The sequence below is a fragment of the Triticum dicoccoides genome, chromosome 1A (genome assembly GCF_002162155.2).
Source record: "Triticum dicoccoides isolate Atlit2015 ecotype Zavitan chromosome 1A, WEW_v2.0, whole genome shotgun sequence".
NCBI lineage: Eukaryota > Viridiplantae > Streptophyta > Magnoliopsida > Poales > Poaceae > Triticum > Triticum dicoccoides.
In genome coordinates this window covers 245,633,401-245,643,492 of record NC_041380.1, presented here as the reverse complement: position 1 = coordinate 245,643,492, position 10,092 = coordinate 245,633,401, and positions in this window count along the sequence as shown.

Sequence of the window (10,092 nt, the reverse complement as noted above, 5' to 3'; positions counted from 1 at the left end):
TGTCCGGATTATGGCAACGGGAGTGGTTTTACATCACAACTCCCAGAAGTGCCAAGTGGGTGGCTGCCCCTGCTTTCCGCTCAGGCCCTCCACCACAACTGATGTCATGGATTAGCAGAGGGCTGAGCTGGGGTCCCGCCAAGGACGTGCCTGTACTGCAAAGCCGCATTCAAAATCTCTTCGAAGGAGATTTCAGTTTGATTATGGTAATGCAAGTCATGCTGGTTCGACGAACCCAGCCATGCAAACCCCGGCCTCTTCGCATGTGGGAGTTCAACCCAGAAGGACCGCGCGCTATTCAGGATTTCCTCGGCCTGACGCACGAGGAGATGTATAAATCATTCTTCGGACCTTAGATAGAGTGTCCGGATACTACCGAGGACGTGGGCCTGAGTAGCAACCGCACCATCGACCAAGTAAGTTATCCTCTAGCCGAACACATCGTCTTTCATTTATCATGACGTTATTCTGATAAATCGCTCTTCGACCAGGACTGGATAACAAAGGCGAAGATGATTCGGTGTTCGGCCCCCCTTCCAGAGGGTTTGGAAAATCCGGTACTGGAAAAGATGCTCGAGCTAGCACCTTGCCCTGAGTCCTCAAAGGAAGACAAAGGGGGGAATAATGAGGGCGAAAGAGGGCCTCCATCTCTACCTATTCCGACCGAGGGAATGAGCGCCTCTGTGAGGGAGGATAACCGAGGGGAGGAATCGGACATTCTCTCACCCCGGGGGAGGAAGAGGACTACCTCTGAAGATCCAGAAACCAAGGTTTCCAAGCAGGAGAAGAAATCTCCACCAGAGGGTCCTGCCTTGGAGGGTGCTCTTGCCGCACAAAGTCCGCGCGGGGATCAGCCCTCTAACGAGCTGTAAGTAATTAAAAAGTACTTCAATAGTGAAGATATATTACCTTACCTCTAAGGAAAATAACCGAAGTATTTATCTTGCAGTTCAGATCTTTGCCTTTCTTAGCAGAGCTCGTCTTCGGGGGATTTTCTTCTGGAGATGATGGAGAGCAAAACGCCTCCCCTGGATTCCTCCTCTCAAGAAGCAGGCGACCTTGAAGTGTCGTCACGGAGGGCCTCTCCGGATCCGGTGAGGCCAGAAGATAATCCTATAGTCACCCGAAGTCCCCAGCGTCCGGCTCTCGAAGAGAGCAAACAGAAGAGTCCGGCACTGACTGGTATGCGGTCGGACATACTGAGAGAGCTGTTGGAGTGAGCGGCCATTTCAGAAGAACACCATATATTGATGTGTACGGTGATGGAAAGGATCTCATCCACCGAAAGCGGGTTGCATGATGCCTTTATGAGTCTACTGACGGGCTTTGAGGTACGTAAAATGATGTACATTTGTGATGGTACCGCACATTTTTAGGTGTGCCCTGTGTAGATAGTAGCCCCTGAGACTCTGGTTGTCGCCGAGAACGGCGGCAAACAGAGGATCATAGTCCCAGGCAATAATCATACTACTTTAATGTGCAGGTAGTGGGAGCTCCGGTGGCTAGCTGGACTCATGAGTTTGCTGAACTGAAGTGGCAACTGGATGCGGCGGATGCCGACATCGAGCTTGTTAACAAGAGGCTTGATGAGGCACATGGTAAGTGTTATTTTCTGGTGAATGCCACATAGTAAGAGCAGCATGATGCCAGTATCTTTAATATGTTGTGACTACAGATGGAGCTGCCACTGTGGAAACCCTGCGAGCGGAACTTGCCCGAGCCAAAGAACAAGCAAGGATTAGTAATGCGGCTGCTTTGAAGGCGGCCGAAGAGTTGAAAGCCGAGAAGGCCGCGCATTGCGAGAGCAAAGAGAAGATGGCCAAGATGGCCGTAAAGTTAAAAGACACTGCCGACCGTTGCCAGTTCGTTGAAAAAGAAAATCGAGCAAAGGCAACGGACCTTGAAAAGGCCACGATGGCGAACAAAGACACCCGCTCTGTTATGAGAGCGAAGAAGGAGGAGCTGCGTGAAGCCGGGGATATTGCGGCTAGGAAACCCTTCATGCTACGGAGAAAGTTTGGAGGTCCACGCTATGCCCCTCTGGATCGGCTGTGGAGTTCAGCAGACGCATATATGGACTTGGCGGCGAGCGCAGCCGATGTGGCCAAATACTTCCAAGGTCAAACAGATCGTGAAGTGTACAAGCTGTTCTGGTCGCAATTCAACGTTCCAGAGCGTCCGCTTCCATTGACTGATCAGCTAGCCGAATGGGCCAAACTAAATAGGTTGTCCGGACTCGCCATGAGGTCTGTCGTGGATCAGCTGTGGCCTGAAAAGCCGAAGCTGAACAGCTATTTTAGCTTAGTGCAACAATTCCTTGGTGCGGTGCCGTGCATCAATGTGATGAAGAGGTCGGCGTGCATAGAAGGCTCGCAGATGGCCCTTGCCCGTGTTAAAGCATACTGGGCGGAGATGGATGCTACCACTGTTGATGCGCAGGGTTCGGCCATAGGCTGAGTGGCTGCCGAGCACTATTTCGAAGAGGTTCTCAAGGGTGCACGTTTGATAGAAGCCCAGTGCTCGAAGAATATTATGTTTGAGTGACATGTATTCCCATTGTAAACACAATGTTTTTATGAAGTTTATTAAGGCTGTGTTTATACTTTTGCCTAGTAATATGATGCCTCATGTGCGGACGTTTATGTATACATGTGTATAACCTGAAAGATTGCAGTCGTTGGCTTCAGCCCCCATGCATATAATGCGGAGGTGTTCGCAGAAGAGGCGTGCTCACACTTAACCCAACGTCTTGGTCCTATTAAGGAGGTGATAGCACAGTGAACGAGGCAACCGAACTATAATTCATCAACACTTTCACTTAGCCATAGGAGTTTGACGGTGGGGCTACTATATAGCCCTTGTTGGCTCCGCATTCTCCCGAATTCGGGGTGCATACATGCCTGGCCGGGAAACGGCCCTTCGTTAAGGCGGACAAATTCTAACATTCCGATAGGTCATCGAGTGGTTGACCAGTCTCACGCTATATCATGACAGTCAGTTTTCGGCTTTCTGTACTGAGGTGCTCGTCCGGATGATCCGGGGCACAATCGCAGTAGTTCTCCTAGTGCTACCTTAGCCAATAGAGCGGAACATAAGGTACCAAGACATAGGAGCCGGGCAAACCCAACATTTGACCAAAGACATGATTCGGAGCTGATGCATAGAAGGCCAAACTCGCGACGCCGAACACTCCCTAAGGTGTTCGGTCTTTATGGTATAAACCGGGCCTAAATACTGCCCTTTGTAAGAAGCCCCTGGTGTCCAGGTACATGCATTATTCTGACGTGGCCACATGCCAAGATGCTAGCATCCTTCTCAATTCTACTGAGAATCTGAGGGATGTGTATCAACAGGAGACAGTAAAAAAGGTTGACTCAGGGTCTTAATCTAAAAAGAATCCTTGGGACGGGTCCCTGCTGCATGTCTGCGCCTATGTCTCTGTTGTGCCGTATCCTGGACGGGTGTAGCATGATGGTCATCTGTAAAAGAGAGAAACTTAGGTGAAAAGTTGTCGTGCAAAAAGGTAGGTTTGAAGAAACCATGTATAATTCAAGATGAGTAAAAATTGCCACTTGTCTGCGCGCGTTGAGCCCCTTGTATTTGTAATAGGGGTGTGGCTTATCAAACCTGTGTAAGTTACATATAGTTGTGCCGGACTCGTCTAACCGTGTCCGTGGTCTTGATGACCTATCAAATGCTTTAGCTGGTGAGGCCCTTTTTAGTGTGCGGCTGCCAACGCAGTCGCACTCTCTTCGGCGCGCAGGGATCGCTTAATATTTCCATTCACTATAATGATGCCACGTGGATCGGGCATCTTAAGCGTAAGGGAAGCGTAATGCGGTATTTCATTAAAGCGAGTGAAAGCTTGGCGTCCAAGTAGTGCTTGATAGCCACTTTGGAATGGAGCAATGTGGAATGTTAAATTTTCGCTACGGAAGTTATCGGGGAAGCCGAATATAACCTCTAGTAGCAGGGAGCCCGTGCAATGAGCCCCTGGGCCTGGTGTTACTCCTTTAAAGGTAGTGTTGCTATGGCAAATTTTTGTTGGGTCTATCCCCATTTCGCGGATTGTATCCTGGTATATCAGGTTTAGACTGCTGCCACCGTCCATCAGGACTCATGTGAAGTGGTATCCATCAATTATTGGGTCTAATACCAGGGCAGCCCATCCTGCACGCCGGATACTTGTTGAGTAATCACGATGGTCGAAAGTGATCGGTTGAGACGACCAGTGGCAGGACTCCGCGGTGATTGGCCCTTGGGCATATTTTTCTGGGAGTGCCGCTTTGTTTCTCCCCTTGATCACGTATAACATGTTGACTGTTTTGACTTATGGTGGAAACTTCTTTTGTTCCCCAGTGTCTTACTTGAGAGGCTCACCCTTGTCTTCGCTTGGTGTATCCTTCACCTTGTGTACGGCGTTGAGCTTGCCAGACTGCTTGAAGACCCAACATTCTCTGTGGGTATGATTAGCGGGTTTACCAGGGGTGCTATGGATCTGACATACTTGGTCCAGAATTTTGTTTAGGTTGGACAGTTCGTCTCTTGCGCCTTTAGAGGGCGGCTTTTGCAGACTTGGCCGAGAGCTTTTGAATCGGGCATTTACTGTCGTGCTCTTCGTGCTGTCTTCTTTATTCCGGCATTTGTTATTATTGTTGCGCCGTGATTTCCCATTTCCATCTCTAACTTCGGATGTACTGGGGTCGCTGATGCTGCATCTAGCTAGCCAGCTATCCTCACCCGCGCAAAAGCGGGTCATGAGGCTTTTTAATGCTGCCATTGTTCTCGGCTTTTCTTGGCCGAGATGTCTAGCAAGCCGTTCGTCACGGACGCTATGCTTAAAAGCTGCCAAGGCTTCGGCGTCCGGACGGTCGACTATTTGGTTCTTTTTAGTAAGAAACATGTTCCAAAGCTTTCGGGCTGACTCTCCGGGCTGTTGAGTTATATGACTCAAATCGTCCGCATCCGGAGGTCGGACGTAAGTCCCCTGAAAATTTGCCCGAAAAGCATCTTCGAGCTCTTCCCAGCTTCCAATGGAACTTTCGGGGAGGCTCTTAAGCCAGTGCCGAGCTGGCCCTTTGAGTTTAAGGGGTAAATACTTAATGGCGTGGAGGTCGTCTCCTCGAGCCATATGGATACTAGGGTATGTTGTTCCGTTGTATGCCTCTATATTTACGGGTTTGAATCCCTCTGGAAATTCATGATCCAACACCTCATCGGTGAAACATAGCGGGTGTGCGGCACCCCTGTATCCGGGTGTACCACGTTATTCGGATGTTTGTTGTGTTGCATTGTATGCTGGAGCGCGCTTACGTGGTCCATAGATGGATCTAGTTGTGCCGTCCTTTTGATGCGAGTCCTCGCGGGGATCGCGTATTGGATTATGTGAGGCGTTGTTTGCCGCTCTATGTTGGCCGTGAGGTCGCTTATCCAGCCAGATGGCTGTTTTGATTTTTGGTTGTGGGGGATCTAAGGCCTCCTCATCGAATTCAGGTAGCAACTTCTGCTTCGGGTAGCTCTTGGTGGGGCGATTACCGCCGTACTTCGCTGTTGTGTTGAGTACTTTGTTCCATCTGATTTGGAGTGTGTCTTGCGCAGCCTTGAGCCTTTGCTTCTGCTTTTTTAGACTCCTCGCGGTGGCAACAAGCCTTTGATGGGCATTCTGTTGCTCCGGGTGTCTGTCTGGTGTGACGTCGTCTGGACTATGATCTTTGACAGAGTTGGGTTGTTCGGCTTGATTCTCCGTGTTGCCGTGGTCCGGCAATGGTTCCCCCTGCTCTAACGCTGGGTCTGTATGATCGTTGTTGCTACCGAGGCGGGATTTGGGGCGGCGCTTACGCCGCCGTTTTGACTACTTCTCGAGGGAACAACCCTTCGTTGCGTCCTTCCTCTCCTCGTCGTCGTTTTCCTTTGGTGTGTCCACCATGTATACGTCATGTGGTGAAGTGGGCGTCCAGTGCCCTGTGGGCAGTGGTTCCTATTCGTCTCCCGCATCGTCGTCCATACTGTCGATGTCTTTGGAGTCGAAGTCGAGCATGTCGGTTAAGTCATCGACAGTGGCTACTAAGTGGGTGGAGGGTGGGGCACGAATTTCTTCGTCGTCCGCATCCCAGTCCTGCCAGACTTAGTTCGGCCAGGGTCCTCCTGACAAGGACAGAGACCTTAATGAGTTCAGTATGTCGCCAAAGGGCGAGTGCTGAAAAATATCCGCGGAGGTAAACTCCATGATCGGCACCCAATCAGATTTGATAGGAATGGGCGCAGGCAGTTCGGAGTCCGTGGCCGAAGAAGGATCCGACAGTTTAACAATATGGCTCTCGTGCAAGGTAAGGTCAATTTTTGGCTCGATAGCCGCTGAGGGTAAGGCCTCCATGGCGGGGTCCATCCACCCGTCCATGGACGGTGCAACTGGCTCCGAACTGAGGGTCGGAGCGGCTGCCTGTGCGATCTCCTGAACACTGTCCGATGGTAGAGCTAAATCGTACTCATCGTGGCCGCGTGACGCACAAGGCAGATGCTCGAATCCGTCGAAGATCAAGTCTCCATGGATATCGGCCATGTAGTTTAAGCTTCCAAACCTGACCTGGTGGCCAGGGGCGTAACTTTCAATCTGCTCCAGATGGCCAAGCAAATTGGCCCGTAGTGCAAAGCCGCCGAACACGAAGATCTGTCCGGGGAGAAAAGTCTCACCCTGGACTACATCGCTATCGATGATAGTAGGAGCCATCAAGCCTAACGGCGACGACACAGAGGAACTCTCAATGAAAGCACCAATGTCGGTGTCAAAACCAGCAGATCTCGGGTAGCGGGTCCCGAACTGTGCGTCTAAGGTGGATGGTAACAGGAGGAAGGGGACACAATGTTTTACCCAGGTTCGGGCCCTCTTAATGGAGGTAAAACCCTACGTCCTGGTTGATTAATGTTGATGATATGGGTAGTACAAGAGTAGATCTACCACGAGATCGGAGAGGCTAAACCCTAGAAGCTAGCCTATGGTATGATTGTATGTTGTAGTTGTTGTGTCCTATGGACTAAAACCCTCCGGTTTATATAGACACCGGAGAAGGTTAGGGTCACACAAGTTCGGTTACAAAGGAGGAGATATCCATATCCGTATTGCCTAGCTTGCCTTCCACGCCAAGTAGACTCCCATCCGGACACGAGACGAAGTCTCCAATCTTGTATCTTCATAGTCCAACAGTCCAGCCAAAGGATATAATCCGGCTGTCCGGAGACCCCCTAATCGAGGACTCCCTCAGAGGGAGTATAAGATATTAGTGAAGAACAAAAACAAAAAAAGAAACTAATATCCCATTTGCTATAATTATTTTGGAATTTCCAACCCCTTTTGATATTACTTTTAACAGACACGGACCATACCCTTTGGCCTGGCCGGAATGCATCTCTCTTCGTCTTGAAAGATTTGCAGCCTAGTAAGTCGGAGAAAACAAATAGTCCTAGCTTGGGTATTCTTCAAAAAGAAATACCGGACTACCTATTTTTCCAAAGAAAAAACTGTTGGGCTGGTCATGTTGTTAGATGGGCCACAAAGACCGCACAACCGAGTTTATAACCTGCTCCTCCGAATTAGTACTAAAAAAGGTTGTGCAATTCTATCATTAATTGATTATACGTTGAAAATGATGTGGGTACTAGATATCAGCAGGGTGGATTAGAGTAAAAAACGAGGGGTTCATCTGAGTAGTAAAAGAGGCGCTTGCTTGTGTCCGTACTATCATACTCACAACTACAGTCCTCTCCCGATTCACTATGTTGACATGGACCGTTTCGAAAAAAACTATGTTGACAGGGCCGGACGGCGGTGCCACTGTGAGCGCACCAAGGCGGAGGGTAAAGTGCTGTCGCCAATGTGTTGGGCTGGGTTGGACATTCTTATTGAAAAATTAAAATGGACCAGAACTATTTACAACATTGACTACGATTTGGATGGGTCCGCTGGTTGCAGGAAGAAAATGCTAGGAGAAAGAAGACTGGTCGCTATCTTTGCCTAAGAATAATATCGACTAAATGTAACGACACTATCGTAGGAAATAATATCCTCCTGTTAAATCGTGAATTTAAAGAACTGGTGCATGAGCATTTAGCTTTATTTATTTGTTTATTTATTTATCTTTAGGGGACCATGAGCATGTACCTGGGCCGGATTCATGTGAGAGCCTCCCTTCCAGTTAATTATGGGCTTCTCTATTGGGCCTTCATCAGTGGGCTACATGTTACCAACAACTGGAAAATGTGTTCCGTACGACAAATAGTATGCACTACGTACGGTACGGGGCACTAAAGGATCGAATCGTGCAACAACTTCCAAAACATTGTGTTTGTCGTTCTAACAACACATTTATTCAACCAACAGACGAAATATACTACTGATTGTACATTGAAAACAGCAGCAGCAACAACCAATGTTGGGGGTGCAACAGAAGCAGTAAGTAGGCGAGAAGAGTGAAGACGCAGCTCTCTCTTCCAAACCAAACATTAGCCATCATTACAAAAGGGCTAAAAAAAGAACAAGTGTATGCATCAAACTAAATAAAGATCCTACTACACCAAGTGTACGCATCTAACTAACTGGCTCCGTTAGATGTTACTATTTATTAAGCTGTGGAGATTGGCTGATGGCTTGAACCATATGGGTGCCTGACGGGGGAAACTCCAGCCAGCAGGTCGAAGTCTAATACTTGTGAACCTCTCTCGTACTTTGGACTACAAAGCGTGGTGGCACATATCACGGTATGGTGCATGCAGACACGCATGGTACGCTGTGTACACACAGTTTTGCCTGATGAACAAAACCGTGCTGCCATCATGATCCTTGCCATCGGTTATCTCCTGGTTAATTGGATAATTCAGTCTGACAAACAGAGAGCGTGTACCAAGGCTACTTACCAACCTCCAGTCAAAAATTCCTGAAGGCCTAGGGAAGCTGGGATCCTGCTCAAAGACCTTGCAGTGATTATGATTGTATTCCGCGAAACAACACGTCCGGTACGTGTGAACGATCATCAATCGTTCGCCGTCGTCTGATCGAGCCAGGAACCACCTGCAACTGCCATGCCGCTTTTCTTTGAAAGGTTCTGGGATAAGGAAGGGTAGGGACACCAGGCGGCCTACAACATCATATCAAGTTGGAGTCAAATAACCATCAAAATAAGTTGCAGTGAAATAAAAAAGGGCTCTTGATGTAGTCAATCTTAAGAATAGCATGTTATGAGCATGAATATTTTTTTAAGTAAATGTTGACAGTAATATAAGCAAGCCATCATGATATCATAGGAAAGTAACATACTGCTGTAACAGCCGTTTGTAGCGATGACTGGAGTAGGCCAGCAATACGTCCAGCCATAGAAGGAGTCGACAGCGTAATTGAAGCCCTTGTGTTCAATGGCATCAGAGAACCATGGAGGATGTATGATCCTGCGATGGAGGAGCAGATTTATCCACTTACCGCAGTGACCTGTCAGATAGGCGAGACCGCGGTTGAAGAACGCAATTAGCCTAAAGTCTTTATAATTCGCAGATCTTGTGGGCACTTGGCAGATTACAACCTTGAGAAAATCAAACTTGGTATCATGCTGGCTACTGTAAGATTCCGAGTATTCTGGGCCGCGGTGCCAAAGCAGTGCAGTGTTAATCGAAGGAAGGGGGATCAATCACCGGGTGTAGACCTCCACGAGCATCTAGATGCCGCGACCGCTGATGAGCACCATCCAAGGCGTGTTCATGCCGACCCAGTACATACCGTTAATGTAGTTGAGGGTGATGGGGATCGGATCACAGTCAAGGGGGTTCATGCTCGCCACCCTATGATCAGTATGTTGCATGAAACACTATTTCTGAAGATCAAGCAGCATCACCAAGCAAGGAGCTGGCTTAAAAAGCTCCGGCCTGAGGGCTTTCAGTAAACGGTTCAGCCCTGACGAGCACGCGGCGAGCGGCATGGTACTTAGATTGTCCACACGCGAAACAATGAGCTTGATTACCTCTATGGGGAGCGAATTCCAGCCACTCTTTCGGTGGACACTACTTGGTTCTGCCATTGTTAGTGCTTGGGTTTCGAACGAGGGGGGGAGG